This window comes from Takifugu flavidus, chromosome 15 (assembly GCF_003711565.1).
Source record: "Takifugu flavidus isolate HTHZ2018 chromosome 15, ASM371156v2, whole genome shotgun sequence".
NCBI classification, from domain to species: domain Eukaryota; kingdom Metazoa; phylum Chordata; class Actinopteri; order Tetraodontiformes; family Tetraodontidae; genus Takifugu; species Takifugu flavidus.
In genome coordinates this window covers 13,833,044-13,848,713 of record NC_079534.1, presented here as the reverse complement: position 1 = coordinate 13,848,713, position 15,670 = coordinate 13,833,044, and the positions used below count along the sequence as shown (strand labels likewise).

The window sequence follows — 15,670 nt, the reverse complement described above, 5'->3', positions numbered from 1 at the left end:
ACAAGGTCTGTACAGTGAAAAGCCGCACAAATGCTCATTCATATCAATCATTAAATGGCATCAAAAAGATCCTTGTTTCCAGCAAAACACACCCAGACCTGTTTTGCAGTGAAAAAGTTCCCTGTGGCTGAAATTGAAGTTGCTAAAATGCCACTCAGATGGTTTCAAAGCTCAAACGTTCCCTATCAAAGAGTGGGAATCGACCTTCAGGAATGTTTCCGTTTTCAACACCTTGATAAAGCCTGTCGGGCTTTGGGGTTTGTGATGATGAAAGAGGGCATTGTATGCTGATCTCTGGGGGTGTGCTGCAGCAGGAGCGGCCGTTGGTGAACAGAGGCTCTGAAAATAAGAGTGGAGGAGAAAACTAGGGCCTCCCACCGCAGTTAAGAGGTGTGAAGGGCTGTCCCAGGTTGCAGCGTTTGGTACCTCTCCCCTGAGCAACAAATGTGGCTGTGTGACCGCCTCACCTCGCCGCACAAAGGATGCTCTGTCTGTGAAGCACACGCTGGAATACACGACCCATGAAGCTTCTCTCGTCGTCAGGGGGCCACATGTTCCCCAGCCCCAGCTTACAAATACTTGTTTGCTGACAGCCTGCTGGTTTTCTGAGCCTTAACCCACATCTTTTCCCCCCAGGCTGATAAAGTGCTCTGATAAGCTGTGAGGTGCTGATGAAAAGTGGCCCTGAGCCCCCACGGCTACAATATGAAAGAGTGGGCTGTCTGGAGCGAAGCAGAACAGAGGAGATGATGAAGACGGGAAAAAGGGAAGAACTGGACAAGTGATAGATTGGCCTGGTTTCATGTGTGTGTGTGTGGGTGTGTGCGTGTGTGTTCGCTCGCCCCATAACATTTGAGTCTACTTTCGCCACCAGCTGTGGGAGGCAAAAAGAGAGAGGAGGGGAGGGTGTGGAAAATGGGGAGCCATGCCATGTGTTTATGTTGACTAATGAGCTAATTACCCAACTTCTAATCTACCTCAGCTTGTGTCATTTCACAGGAATGCCGCAGCAGTCAAACGCTTGCAGATTATGGGTCATTTCCTGACAGTTAAAGGCAAACTACAGCAGTAATTCCACCACACATCAGGCGTTAAACCACAAGTGTTGCAGCCTCTCCATTTGCCTCCTCTTGGATTTATTGTCGTGAAACTGGGCAACAGGATTCTAATTTACAAGGTTGCTTCGGCCTCTTGCTTTTTATCACCTCACTGATGGATGTTTGCATTTGTTTAGAAGAGATCGCTGTGGGAGTTGCATCCGTGAAGTTTTTTCTTTCTTTCTATGGCTAAAAAGATAAATGCTGTGGAAATTCTTAATAGTTTATTAGATTATCCAACCCAGTAGGAGTACTTGAGCGTGGTATTCCTATTCTTCCATCTCAGAGACTCAATAAAACATTTAAAACCCATTGAACTTACTACACTGTGAATTATTTTATATGTGAAATTGCCGTGATTTTATGCTTCAGAATCAATTCTTCAAAGCTCCTCTTGGCCTTTGTGAGGGAACCATGCCAGCTCTGACATATGGCCTTGAGTTACCTCACTGCAATTAGCTTTGGTTTGGTGTGAAATGTCTAAAAATTATGGAGAGAAATGACTTCAATAGCTGCTCATTTAGCATTGCATGTTAAGTCTGTTTCAGGGACAACAATATTCTACAGATTAAGTCTGTTTCATTCAAACACAAATAAGGAAAATGATGAACTTAAGTTTTAAAGTTGCACCTACATCTGACAAGTGACTCCCTCCACTTCCTTTATACTGGAACAAAACCTTCTCTTCTGTCTGCACATCTGCGCTCTAAACTTGTAATACATAATCTGTATGATTTGAATCTAGATGACATCGGAGTATCTTGCTCTGCTTCCTCGCCGGTAACTTGGAGATCGTTTTAGATGAGCGCTAATGAATCCGCTCAGCGCTGACGTATTGCCTGACTTTGATCCGAAGTATTTGCTAAAACTACTGAAATAGCTTCCAATACGCTGCAGCTGTCAGAGGCAGAGGTTCAGGCTTGATCTGCAGCTCGAAGCTGCACATTTTTCAACCCAAACTATGCAGATGAAAGTCAGGAGATTTGAGGGAAAACAGGCAAAAGTTTAAAGCGCTTTAGAGGATTGAATCAATCAAATCTCCCACAGTCGGACAGCATGGGAGGTCTCCATCCACTCTGCCCACAGCCAGAGGTGTGAGTGGGGTTTGGACGCACCCCCTCCCCCAGGTCCGTCGTCCCCCCGCCTCCCCTGGGGTGCACGTTGCTGCGCTCCCCCTCAACAAGCTCCAATCCATCACTCCTAAGATTTCACTTTAATAGGTGGTCCTTTTCCTCCTTTCACAGGGCCTTATGGGAAAATACGCTTAAGGAGAACAAGACAGCGAACAGTGAGACGTATGACTGAGGCTTGTTTCAAATGGCCGCTGTCCAGCAGTGTTTGGTGATAATATCTGACTCCGGTTTCACTGCTAATTCTAAAACAACAGAAGTCGACGGCTCTATTTTCAGGCTCTATTTGAACGTTTGGTTTTTTAAGAAAAGGCGAAGCCATTCTTTAGATTTTCAACATCAGCCTCATCCAACAGCAATGACTTACTTTTGCTTCGCCGTTTTTACGCAGTTGGTTTTGTTTCAATCCTATAAATGTCACCATTAGAGGTGAAATACGTTTTATAATCGGGATTATTTCAAATCTGTAGAGAGTACCCCTGTTGTTCAGCAGCTGTGCTTCTCTTGAGCCCGTACCTGTGTTCCAGAGGGCCGAGCACAAGATGGCTGAGCAGTAGCTCCTGCAGTCAAACAGAAGGAAGGTCGGTTGATATTTAAATGGCCTTTGTTTGTTTTGCTTCTGGTCCCGTGTGTGCATGTGAGCCCAGTATAAAGAGCCACGTTCTTTTGAAGGGGATAGCACCAGGAAAGTGTGGGGGAAGGAAACCCTGCTTTGGTGTTTTATATATCAACGGAATCACTTCCCTCAAATAAAGACTTGCTCCGTTCTGCCGGTCGGGCTGGAACAAGCTGCTCGTTTCCTGTCCTGAAAACTCGTAGCTCGCCTGAACAATGCGGGCCGGGGACGGCGGCGATGTCACGTTTTGAAGACCCGGTGCTTTCTGTCTGACTGCAGGTTCCGCCTGAATCATGTGTTTACAGTATTTGTGACATCGGAATGAACTGACACGATTGTGCCATTTGGATCCGTACAGATGCTGGAACAATAGATGGCAGCTTTTGAACCCTCACCTGGAACAAAAGGCAGAGATGAAAGTGTTTCCTTTTGGGGCTGTAAAGTCCCAAAAAGATTCCCTGAGTTTTCAAGCAACTAACTGCTTTTTGTGGTGGGAGGGTGGTTCTATATTCTAATTATTATTCTACATAATATTACAGCTAACATACATGTGGTTTCCATGTGTCTCATGACTAGGAAGACAAATGAAAGTGATGCCATCTCTCAAAGCCATCAATAAATAATACGTACGTGTGTTTGAAAGGTTTATTCCTGCTCACCTCTTTTCTGTAACGTCCATCTTGATCTTGCATTGCTGAGTTCATGTGATTGGTTAACCATGAATTTAAGACCACAGGATTTAGTGAGCAACACCCACGCTGGCAGTGATGATGGGACGGAGACAAACGTGCAGATGAATCCTCTTCTCTTTAGTCAATAGCAGATGGAGCTCCGGCCGGTGCTGCCGGGGCCATGTTGAGTTTCTCACTCGCGCTGCCCCCTCATCAAATTACACCCCTGCTCCCTGCTGTCATGTTGGCAAACAAAGGTCTTAAAGCGCACTCCCGGTGTAATTGCCTCAAATCTCGGACATAATGTGCTCTTTCATGTCAACTTCAGGCAGAAAAAAGGGGGCTGTTGTTCTGGCCTCGTTCACCCACTTTCACCCTGAACAACACAGTTTAACTTTCAGCTTCGATGTTTTTTAATCTATTTGTTCCGAGGAAGGAAGAGAATTTGAAATTGTAACTTGGGGAAACATTTTTCCTGACATAAGTTTGCATGAAGGCTACTGATCTGATTTTTTGTGGGGGGATTAATTCCTTTAAGAGATTTTCTTTGAAAATAAACCTTTTTATAAACTGTGTTTAAATTTCGTCCTATAAAATAAAATTTAAAAAAATGTATTCCCATAAAACCTCCTTTAAAACCTAAAATCCTCTCTAAATAATCTTAAAGCGCCCCCAGTCCATCTCCGTATGTGACATGACTTCTGATTAAATTCCTTTTTGGCTTGTCAGCACCAATTAAACCACATCACATATAAACAGCTGACGCGAAAATCTCAGAAATGTTTAAGTCAGAACGAAATAAAACTGCTTTGCACCGAAATTAAAGATGAACATGTGTGTACGGTGGTGTGGTAGCTCCTGATGAGCTCCTCCACCTTTGGCCTGGTTTCTCTCTGTGGTGAACATCAGGCAGTCTGCAGCTGGAAGTGTTTCTGTGGTTTGGCCAGGTGTCTCTCTGCCCTGCCTGGGACAAGACATCAGTGGAGCCCAAGACCCAAGTCTGGGAGGGGGGCAGGCTGGAGGCGCTGAGTGAGCCGGCTGCCCCTTGGTGCTCTGAAATGTCCTGCAGACCCACCTGACTGGTGGTCAGCTGTAACTGATACATTAGGATGGAAGCCCTGGGGGGGGAGAAAGAGAAAATTAAGAAGTGTGCAAGCATGCGGGGAGGGAAAAAAGAGGAGAGAGGATGATGGAAATGTTCAAGTGAGGAGTCTTTTTGGTTTACAATTTTTATTTTATTTTTTTAAAAGGGATGGAATGCAAATTTTAATAGGGTTTCCAGGGGCTTTGGCAAGCAAAGATGAACACATCAAATAAAAAACACAGTATCTGATATCTGTGCTGCGTTGGAGAGAGCGCAGGGTAAGAGGAGAAGCAGTGTTTCTAAAACCATTCAGTCAGCCTGTTTTTAAGGGACCCAGCTGTGCGCCCTGGAGGTCCTGAGCCGTAACTGTGGCAAAGTCAGCACCGCGAGGCCAGGCTGGAGCTTCAGAACCTGGTTATCCTTGACCTGATGTTCCAGGAGCCACGCTGAATTGACGAGCCCCAGGGGACTCATCATAAGGACCCCCGAACAATCACCCATTCATCCCTGCAGCCGCAAGGAAGGGGGGGGGGGCGCTCTGTACTGACAAAACGTTGAACACGCCATTTTGAAACAGTGATAAGGCCCCTTCAGACACCCCCAGGAATCAGTTCTCTTTGCTCAAGTTTGTTGCTGAAATAGAGTTTTGCTACAGTGGAATTTAGAGAAGAACATCAAATCAGCAAAAACTCCCCCGTTAATATGGACGGAATATTTTTGGATAATGTGGCCGAACTGGCTGGAGCCCATCACGCCTCATCTGCCAGGACTTCACTCCACTGTTACGTAAGAGAGCTCAGCCCGTCCAGACATCTCGACTTGTCCTTATGAGGACAAAACTGGGTGTGTTTGACCGAGTCCCCCTCGCCCAAATCCACTTACCGTGACTGCACCAACCAACTTTTCCCCACATTTGCTCCCTTTCTTTCTTTTTTTCTTTTTAACGTCGTGTTAAGTCTCTGAGATCGGAGGCCCGGAGGTCAGCAGCACGTCGGTTACATTTTTCTGTGAGTTACTGGCTATAGTTATTTATAGAGCGAGAGCAAATATACAATAGAAGGAGGGTAGCAGTTTGGGTGGGAGGCCGCTTAAGCCTCAGAACATCTGTCCTTTCAAAGGCATCTCCTCTTGGTATGCTCAGAATCCTCTCCAGGGGTGTCAGCGCTCCACTGGTAGTCACAGAACGGGCATGTTGGAGAAAACAGAGCCACAGAGAGGTGGAGTACACAAACCCATCCAAGCTCCAGCAGCAGTTTTCCCAAAGTCAGCTGATCCCTCCTGATTATGAAAAAGGTGAAAGAGAGAGGGAAGGAGAAAGGAGAAGGAGAAAGTCTCTCACTACGGATTTGATGTTTAGGATTTTTAACTGTTTAACTCTCCCCACGCTACACATTGTGTTTCTCGAACCATCTGCGTGTTTTAATCATGAGTTCAGGCGCTGCTGCACCTCCTGCTGCTGCTCATTCCTTCCTTTCTTCCATTTTTGATTTTAACCGGGAGGAAAAGCGTTGCTGGTCACATGGACGCAACATGTTCAGCATTTGGTTATTTTCTCTTTTTTTTGATGTTGTTGTTTCTGTGTGTGTGTGTGTGTGTGTGTGTGTGTGTGTGTGTGTGTGTGTGTGTGTATGTGTGTGTGTGTGTGTGCGTGCGTGTGTGTGTGTGTGTGTTTAGTCTGTCTGCGTCGGAGCTGCTTCATTACACACACGTAAACTTGACTGTGCCGATGCTCCTAATTTGACATTTCACGGGAACACACACACACACACACACACACACACACATTAACACATTTTTAATGTTTCATATTTTACTTTAATGTGACTGAATTTTTGAAAGAAAATTCAAAACACAATTGTCACAGATTCTAAATAATAAGTCTTAAAACCTGTGACAGTGTTTAAGTGTGTGTATAATCGTAATTATTAAAACAGGAAATGTGTATTTTCTGAAGATGATTCTGATTTGAACTGATTTGAATTATTATTTTTCTTTGGAAGGAGAGAAGTACTTTGCATTTTATATTTCCTCTGCTGCTGATTATTTGTGTGCAAATTGGTTCAAAGGAAAAAGAAACTTCTTAAATTATTCTAAAGTTTTCGTTTGTCGTAAATTTTCACTCTCATTTGTCGGCCGTGTTCTGCAGAATAAAGAAGCTTTGAGGCTGAATAAGAAAATAAACTAAGAAAATTAGTTAATGTCGCTGATGTTTAAAATTGAAACTTTATTTTTATATAAAATAGTTTTCACCTTTGTAAACATAGAAAATCATTTTTCTGAAAAAAAGAAAATATTTTCCAAGTACATTTTAGGTTCAATTTGGAAATTAAAATATTTAAAATTAACATTTTAGGCTTAGTATTATATAATTCATTTAAATTATCTAAGAATGCATTTAGGAACTTTAAAAACCTAAAAAAAAGGCATTTATTTCCTCTAAAAACACTTGAAATATCAATGAAATTATCATATTCCCACAAAAGAATGTTAAAATAATGTCTGTTTGACTTGAAATGTGAACTATTATTAATGGAAAACAATTTGAAAACACATCCGATCTTTGGAATAACGCACAAATGTCAGTGGTGAGGCGGCGTCGGTTCGCAGGCATTTCCTTTATTCCCAGAGAATAAAATCCAGACGGAACAAGAAGAATTACGATAGATAAGATTCTAAAAAAAATGTATTCCCTTAAAAAGAGAGAGCACCAAATGTGGAAAGTTAATACACAATATAAAAACAGTCAATAATACTCTCATTTCTGTTTAAATGATGTTTTATAGTTTTCATTTCAGACCACTGTACATCATTTGTAAAAGTGCGCATCGATTAATCACTTCTGTTTTTTATTTTTGACTCTTAATTTCCATCATCACATCTTTTATTGAGTTCATATAATTACAATAACACAATCGCTAATTCTATATCTAGTTCCCAATAGAAAACACCAAAGCCAGTCGGATTTATACGTTAAATATGATGTCATTTCTTTGAATCTGTGTATCCTGGAGGTTCTAACCGACACTGCCACGCAGGGAAGGAATCCCACTATAATTACATTTAGCACTGGAAGCTGCAGGCCCGAAACCGGTCATTTAGCCGGCATTAAATAAACACCAGGCCCATCAGCGTCAGATACGGCCTCACACAGTTGCACTCTCAGGGCCCTGCACGAGAAAATCCAATCCAGGGTCATGAACCAGGATATACACCAAGAACAGTAGAGCTATTGATATAGCTAATTTAGGCAAAATGTTAAAATGTGCTACAAAAATCAAAATGTAAGCACTTTATAATATTTTCCAGCCTTCTTGCACAAACAGTGCAAAGCCACACTATCAATAGAAGATGCCAATTATTCAGCGTGTTATTTCTTGTTCGGTAACACCTCATCAGGGGTCTGCGAGTGAGGTCAGTTTCTTTCCAACAGCACATTCTTTGGTGCCACATTTGAATTGGAAATGTTGTTGCTAAACAATGGGAATAATTGCAGGGAGCTGTTTGGTTCACACTTAGAAGGATTTACATAAAAAGAAACGTGATATGTTACACTTACTATAGATTGCCTGTCTGTCGTCAGCTCAGTCTGGCTCCGATGCCAAAACAGCACAACAAACCTCCCAGAACCACTAAAGAGAAGTGCGGACTCTAGATTACACTCCATTGAACTTCAGATTACACTGATAAAATTTGCTCTTTAAAGACTAAATCTCAACATTCATTGGCATTCATTCACTATTTTCAAGGTTGTTACATTTTAAAATAACATCCAGTTTAGGAGAAGGTGTGTGCGTATGTGTGTGTGTGTCTGAGGTTGACCTCTATACGCTGAAGCTCAAGATCAACATCAGCGGTTCCTCTGAGACTCCATAAAGATTTTTACTGCTTTAATAAAATTTACGACTCAAAAACAAATAAACAAAACTCCTTTCCATATCACAAAAGCCTAGCAAATGTGTGAAGCATACCATAATGTGCGATGATTACAAGAGTGGCTGAAACGCAGGCAAAATATGGCTACTCGACTTTACAAAAACAAATATTATGGGCTGTTTTAAAAAAAAAAATTCCACCACAGAGCTCGCAAATACAGCGTTAACCATGCAACGCAGCAAATATTTAGAATAATAGCTGGTTACTGCGCGATCTTTGCCACTATCAGCTGTCAATCTCATCCCCGGAGCTAATTAAAAAAGGCCTCAGAGCTTTATTTGTTTGCACACGCTGAGGGCAGAATGGAACAGTCAGGCGTGGGGGCATGAAAAGCACGCCATCCCTCCCCTGTGCCAAAATGCTGACACCACACAAGCGTTTGACAAAACATTAGTTGTCCCCAGTGTGTTTTTGCTGGTCCAAAATCCTGTATTAGATTTTCAAGCTGGTTCTATTTTGTGCTGCATCATGATGATTCACTCTCTGCTCTTGATGCCTTTACACATATATGAAGGAGACTTCTTCATGTATATAATTGCAGTAGATTACTGACCTGGGCCTGAATCCCATCATCTCATCCGTGTCCTCACTGATGCTGTCACCAGAGTGATTTTGCTCCCCTCTGAATTCTGGACGTCCTGTCAAGTGACACAAAGATGGAGCTGGAAGAGAACGACAGTCTTGGCTTGTGTTGGACCCCCGGACGTCAGCCGCCGGGGCCTCGCAGCTCTCTGCCGCCACCTGTCTGTGTGCGGTGGAACATGCGGTCGGAGCGCGGCGCTGCAGAAAGTGCTGAGTAATCTCTGGTGATTGATAAGAGGAAACTTTCAAAAAGCTTTGATTAAAGAACTCGTGCATTTCACGAGATGGGACTGACAGCTTTCGTGCATTAAATGCCTCTTTCAGCGCGTTAGAGCTTAATGTAACACTATCGCCTTCCTGGAGCAGCCTTAACGTAAACATAATTAAGATACAGTTGTGAGTAATTTGGCCCTCCTTGAAATAAATAATTTGATTGAGTCTCTGTGGGCAGCAGCAAAAATTTTCTTCGTCCTGATTAAATCTCTGTGAAGGATGTTCCAGAGTGCGAGCTGAGACGTATCCAAACAGGAAACGGTTGAAACTAACATAAATATTAATCAGGCCTTGAGTAAACCAATCGGCAGCTTTGTTTCAAAATAGACACCAATCAATTAACAAGTGGATTTCCTTCCAAATTAAGAGACCAAATCGTCATATCTCTGAGAGAGAGAAAAAAACACTCTGAATATTCATAACAGAAGTCTGATTTTTGGCCCCAAATCAGCAGCCGAAGTGCCACATTACCTCACCCGACTACCTCCCCTGAGACTTCACATACATTTAGAAGCTATTGAAGGGAATCTCATGTGCCCCCTCAGCTGTATTCAACCGCAACCAGACAGCTGGATTCCCCCAGAGGCCGACCTTCACCTGTGCTGAGAACGAAGAGGCGAAATGTTGAGTCAAACCAGCTGCATCTCCGTCCGAAGCTGGCAGGTTTCTCCAGTCTGATCTTTTGTGCCGGTAAAGGCTGATACAGTAGTAGCAAACACGCGAAGGCATTTCCCTCCCGACTCTAAAACCAGACCAACGAGGCAACATATTGGAACCATTTATTCATCCGACAAATAGCTCTGGAGTGAGTGTCTGCGTCCAGTCGCCCACGATCGCCACATGAGCAGTGGATGAAAGGAAAACGTGGCCTCCTATTTTAAGAACAGGAAATGAGACAATGGCAGAGACAAGCTTATCGCATATTGAGACAATTGCGGCAGCCACGGTGAGAAATGCTCTCTGGATGGTGTCTTTATCGTCTCGCCATGCTTAAGTCCCAATGTGGTCAACCAATGCAGCAGATTTTCTTAGCAGCCGACTAACTCCTGCAGCTTGCGGCCACATGGACGGGATCACTGAGAATTACTCAGCTAATAGACAAAATGAAACTTCTATCTCGCTGTGATTTTCTGCTGCATTTTTTATGCGTGATGCCATATTATTTTGTGCTTAGCTTTTACCGCCGCAGTCTTGAACGTAGCGCGTTAAAACAGGAGCTCCAAATCCTCAAACCAGACATCTCACATAGCGATGCAGCCAAGACTCAAGCGCAGAATTGTTTTGCTTTGTCTTCTCATGCGAGTGTTGCACAGAAGAACCTCTTTTATTATTGAAATGGGTCCGATTGACGTTAGCTTCTCGTGCACCTGTTGCATCACTGCACGTGTGGCGTCGCATTACCTGCACATGCAATCGACATGTAAACAAATACCAATCAGATCATCAACACGCTGTAATCGTCCTCCATTTGCGTTGCCTCAAGTCAATCTGAACCAGTCAGTCAGTGCAGCACAGTTGAACAAACAGGATCACTCGTCATGGCAACACCTGGAAGCGAGCACGTGCAAGCGGCGGAGGAAAATGATCCCGGTTAACTGCTGCAGATAATGACACTGCTATATTTATATTTGTCTTTGGCGAGGGACGGCCCAGCCGTTCCACCGCTAACCACAGCCGGTGTTTTTTCTGTCCAAACAGTGCCAGCGTGACTCTTAACCCAGCGTTGGAGGGAAGTGTAACAGAAGAATATCCAAATAGTACAGGGTCAATGGTGTCAAGTGCCATTGAGTCCTCAGAGTTTCTAAATACCCCGAGCATGTCAATGAGTCAGGGCAATAAAGCGGCTGACCAAGAAAAAGACCTGGAAATGAAGACAATGGAGGGTGTTTCATTATGTAAGTGACATGATTAGTCTGTGCGCTATCCTCACCGGCACATAAAAGAGCCTGTTTTTATCGCACCGTCGCACCTGCAGAACCTCAGGATTCCACTGGAAATCGCTGTTTGTATTTTTAAAACTGCCTGACGTGAACTTGAGTCGTTAGGCTCGTCCAGGACGCAGCCGTGCCCGTGCGGCGGCAGAACGCATAACCTGCGGTGCCGATGTAAGCAGGAAGGGAACGACCAGCGTCCGAGGAGGCAAATACACTCCTAAAAAAAACAACAACTCAAGAATGTTTTGAGCATATTTGAGAAATGAGCATGAAATCAAAGAGGTAATAGTGAAAGTCCGAGGACAAAATCTGCTCCGCATTCTCGACACTGAACAAAAGTGTGAATATGCTGTTATATCGTTTCCGACATCGTACAGACGCGTTTCTCGACCGACCCCAGCTGAGTCATGTTCCCGACATTACCGGTTGTTTTGCAAACACATCCCTCGGATCACTGTATGTTCACCCCGCCTCATGTTGACTCTGCTGTTTAATGGCCAAAGCATCAGAGCCGCTTTGGCCAGAAAATCTCACACATTTCCAGGATTTTTCCATAGATGACCGGATTTTTCCTGTCATCGCTTCACGCAACACTACTGCTAATTCCTGCCTCGGCCCCGCAGCCCCCAGGTCACATTCACACGAAGCTTCTGTTTTACGCCACCGAGCCACAGCCCGTCCCAGCCTGACAGATCTCTATTATTTCTAAGCGCCGCTGACCCACAGGTCGCAGACTGTACACCAGGTTGTGTACCGGAGTTGAACGTGCTTTCACAGAGGCTTGGTTCCAGTCCATCACTGTACACATTGTGCCAAAAGGATGACAACCATCAAAAGAGGTGGAGAGCCTGAGGTGAGAAAGGGCAGGGAGACGTACAAACAAAGGGAGTGTGTGAGAGATAACGTGTCAGACAAAGCGATAGCAAAAGCAGTAAAGTGAAGAATGTGTTATCGCCGGGTCTGTTCGTTACAGGCCCGGGTCAGGAGGGTGTGAGACGTGAGTTAGCGGAGCTAAGTGCAGAAGCCTGCTGGAATATGTGTGGGGCCATAGGAAGTGCTGTGTGGAGAAGATAACGCTGTGTGAGTGTGTGTGTGAGGAGGCAGCAGAGGAGGGGGTCCGGAGAGTAACACTGTCCTCAGCCCTGCCCTGCTTTCCTCTATTCACTGCCCACATCCTGTCTGCGTGCTGCTCCCTAATGGCTTTTAATGAGCCACCGGTGGTTCCCCTCTCCTTCCTGCATTCGTACCATGCGCCACCCGAAAGGACGAGCAGGACAAACACTTATCGAGGTTTGAACTATTAACAAAAATGATCACTGCCTCTGCTGGTAGACCACGACTGGAGGTACAACTGGGCAGTTTCACACCGTAATTCAGACACTAGGCGGTGTAAAATCCAAATGTAAATGTAAAAGTTTACAATAGAAAAATATATTCTGAGGAATTCATATGTCCGAATTTAGAATATGCAAACCCACACACTTATAGAAAACTGTGAAACTCACAATCACACTCCCTTAAAAGTCCGTGATCAGGTCTCTTTCCTTGTCGTGGCTGGCAGGAATCCCTGGGCCGGACTTGTGCCTGTAGTCATTGTGATGGATGACAGGTGAGAGCGCCTCTGTGATCCCGCTGACACTCGGTAATCGAGTTAAGACGGCTGGATTAGAGGCTCCTTTTGAAAAAGGGCTGAGGTCAGCTCTCTGCTCCGTCTGATGCATGGCTTCAGAGTGCAAAAAGGCTCGACATTGATTACAGGAATGTGCGTGCATGAGAAAGGGAGATAGAGGGGGGATAGAAAGTGGGAGACAGCTATAGTGAGAGAGATTGTGTGGGGCCTCCAGAGTGCTCTACAGTTAGTTTTTAAAGAGAAGTATATACAGAGTGTTTATTCACGCTAAAAAAATGTGCAAGAAAGCAACATGAGAAACATTTCTGTTTGTTCTATAAGTAAATTACAGTTTTAATTACAGGCACTTTCATAATCAGGAAACTATTCTTCAGGAATAAGAACAAGGAGATAAGTACCCCTTTCAGAGATCACATGTCAGATCAACCGGGGGACAAATTTAGCTCTCAGGCTGGAGTAGGAGCTAATTAAGTTCCAGTTCTCACTCACTCACCCCTATGGAAATGGAAATAGCAACAAATGGAGAAATGTAAAAGTTTAGATCACTTCAAACCTAAGCACAATGACGTGACACAATGTGAAAGATAAAAATGTTCCTTTCTGGCTGCATGACAGGCAGACTCGGGTTCTAAAGCAGTTAGAAGGCCTCACATAAATTTAAATGAAGGTTTGGGATAGTTGGGGTTTTACAACTAGGAAAACAGCACCCCCAGTGGATGCTTCCGATAACTTCCGATAAGTGGTTAATGAGTTACATCAATATACGTATGACAATCGTCCTGCCATGAATCCCTTTTTCTGTGCTGCCATTAGTTGGGAGATCATTGTGGGGTAAAATGGCATAGCCGAAATCTGGGAAGCTGGGAAACTGGGAAAAAAACCAAACTGGAAAAAAACTGGTGAGACTGAGTGGGCCAAGCTTTCACAGAACCTTAAAAGCACCTCACTGGAGATGGGCTGTGATTTACAAGCAACAACAGCAACAACAGATAAACGGCAGTGGAGGGGGCAGAGAAAACCCACCCGCTGCTCCCAGTGTTTTCAACCACAGCAAAGCAAAGGACCAAGCAGTTGTCACGTTATCCCTTTGGACCCTGAAAACAAATGGACTTGAGGCTAAGTCAGTGTTTAAGCGGTGGCAGCGCCCAGCAGATGGTGGTTAGGTTGACATTATTGTTAATTATCATGATAGCAGTGATTGTGACATTAATAGCCCGAGCAGCAGATGACCACTGTGGTTGCAGGAGGGGTTACAAGCTGGAGGAACTGTACGCAAGTGCGAGCGTCCGTGCAAACACCTGAGTTTCTTGGCAACCCTCAAAGGAAGGGTCTCGGTCATCGGACATCCCTGTTGCAGGCCCCGGTCCAGCGGGAGACCTCCCTAATCAGAGGGAACAAAGGGGGGAGGGTGTCTAGGAGCTCCAAAATAGCATGAGGAGAAGAAGGAGTGGAAGGATGTGAGGGATCTGATGTAACGTCTCACATTGCTTGAGGTCAGCTCACAACCTTCGCTGCAGAAAAATCTGCCCGACGTGAAGGAAACTCAAAGAGTAAAGAAAAACAGAGAGTAGGGCTTCTGACTGAGGGATCTGCTACCTTGCATTTGATAACGTGACTGTGGATAGCCGTGTCGACGCGTGTGAATGCGGTCGTGTGTGACTTCCTCAGCTGATCGTTATGAGGTGACAGCCTGACAAACTGTGGCTCCGGTGGTTGCATCAACTTCCTGGCCCCACAAGCCGCAGTGTTTTCCCTGATTGACTTTTCCTCTCAGATGCCACACATGACGGGAAGAGCTTGCCCTCGTGGTTTCTTTTGGGGAAGATTGCATAATTCATCTTGTCAAACTGACGACGTTATTCTTTTTTTTTTTTTGCAGTCATAAATGCGGCGCATATTTGGGTGCTGGGCTGTGGCCACCTCAGAGTATTTTCTTACCTCCAGGTGCCTGTAGAAACCCGTTTGAATGATGTGTGCACGCTGATGGTCTCCTGTGGCTCTTTTCCATGATAAGATTCTGTCTATAATGGAGAAAGGCCCATCTGAACCAAAAGACGATAAAATGGACAATAAGCGGGGGCCAGCCAGTCCTCTTCCTCTGGGGGCCACAGATTAGTCCTCCTGCACTTCCTCTGGAAAACAGGCACCGGACCCAGAGGAAGCTCCTGTCAGCTGCGCTCCCTCACCTCCCTGGCCTCTCGTGCTCTCACTCCTACCTCCCTCCCTCTTTGCCGTTGCTCTCTCATACTTTTTTTCCCTCTGTCGAGGAGATTAAACGCAGGCTTTTATCTGCGGCCCGCCGCTGTCCTCCACCCGGACACCAGGAGCCCAGTCTCATCAGGCTTCGGTAGCGCGTCAGGCGTTTCATTGTTGTTTAACATGACGACTGTAATTTCAGAAGGATGTGAGTAAAATAGAGGAGCTCCTGCTGAGCAAGTCCACAGTGGAACAGAGGAAGGTGGAGGATGGGGGGCTGGGGGGGGGGGGCAGGGGGGTCAGGTGGTCAGCAGTAAATGTAGACACTCCCTGGCTTGTGGGGGCCGAACCACTGTTTAAGTCATCAGATAGATGTGCAGTTACCGCCACCCTTTGACATCTGGATGCTGACGTCTGTTGGGAGTAGGTGACCTTTGACACCTCAATTTGTACGTGAGGCTCCTTCAGGTTCATTTTTACATGATCTTTTACATCAGCTTTTGAAAAAATGAAATCTGTTTTGT

The 15,670-nt window shown here is 44.9% G+C and overlaps 1 long non-coding RNA gene across 1 annotated transcript; it reads right to left on the bottom strand.

Annotated features, from left to right (window-relative positions):
* Positions 1 to 4,727: 4,727 nt before the first annotated feature.
* LOC130539111 (uncharacterized) lies at positions 4,728 to 14,697 on the bottom strand. The gene is made up of 3 exons (XR_008954029.1): positions 9,085 to 14,697; positions 8,155 to 8,227; positions 4,728 to 5,876 (listed from the first exon to the last, which is right to left on the bottom strand). It is a non-coding gene; the product is annotated as an uncharacterized LOC130539111 (long non-coding RNA).
* Positions 14,698 to 15,670: the final 973 nt, after the last annotated feature.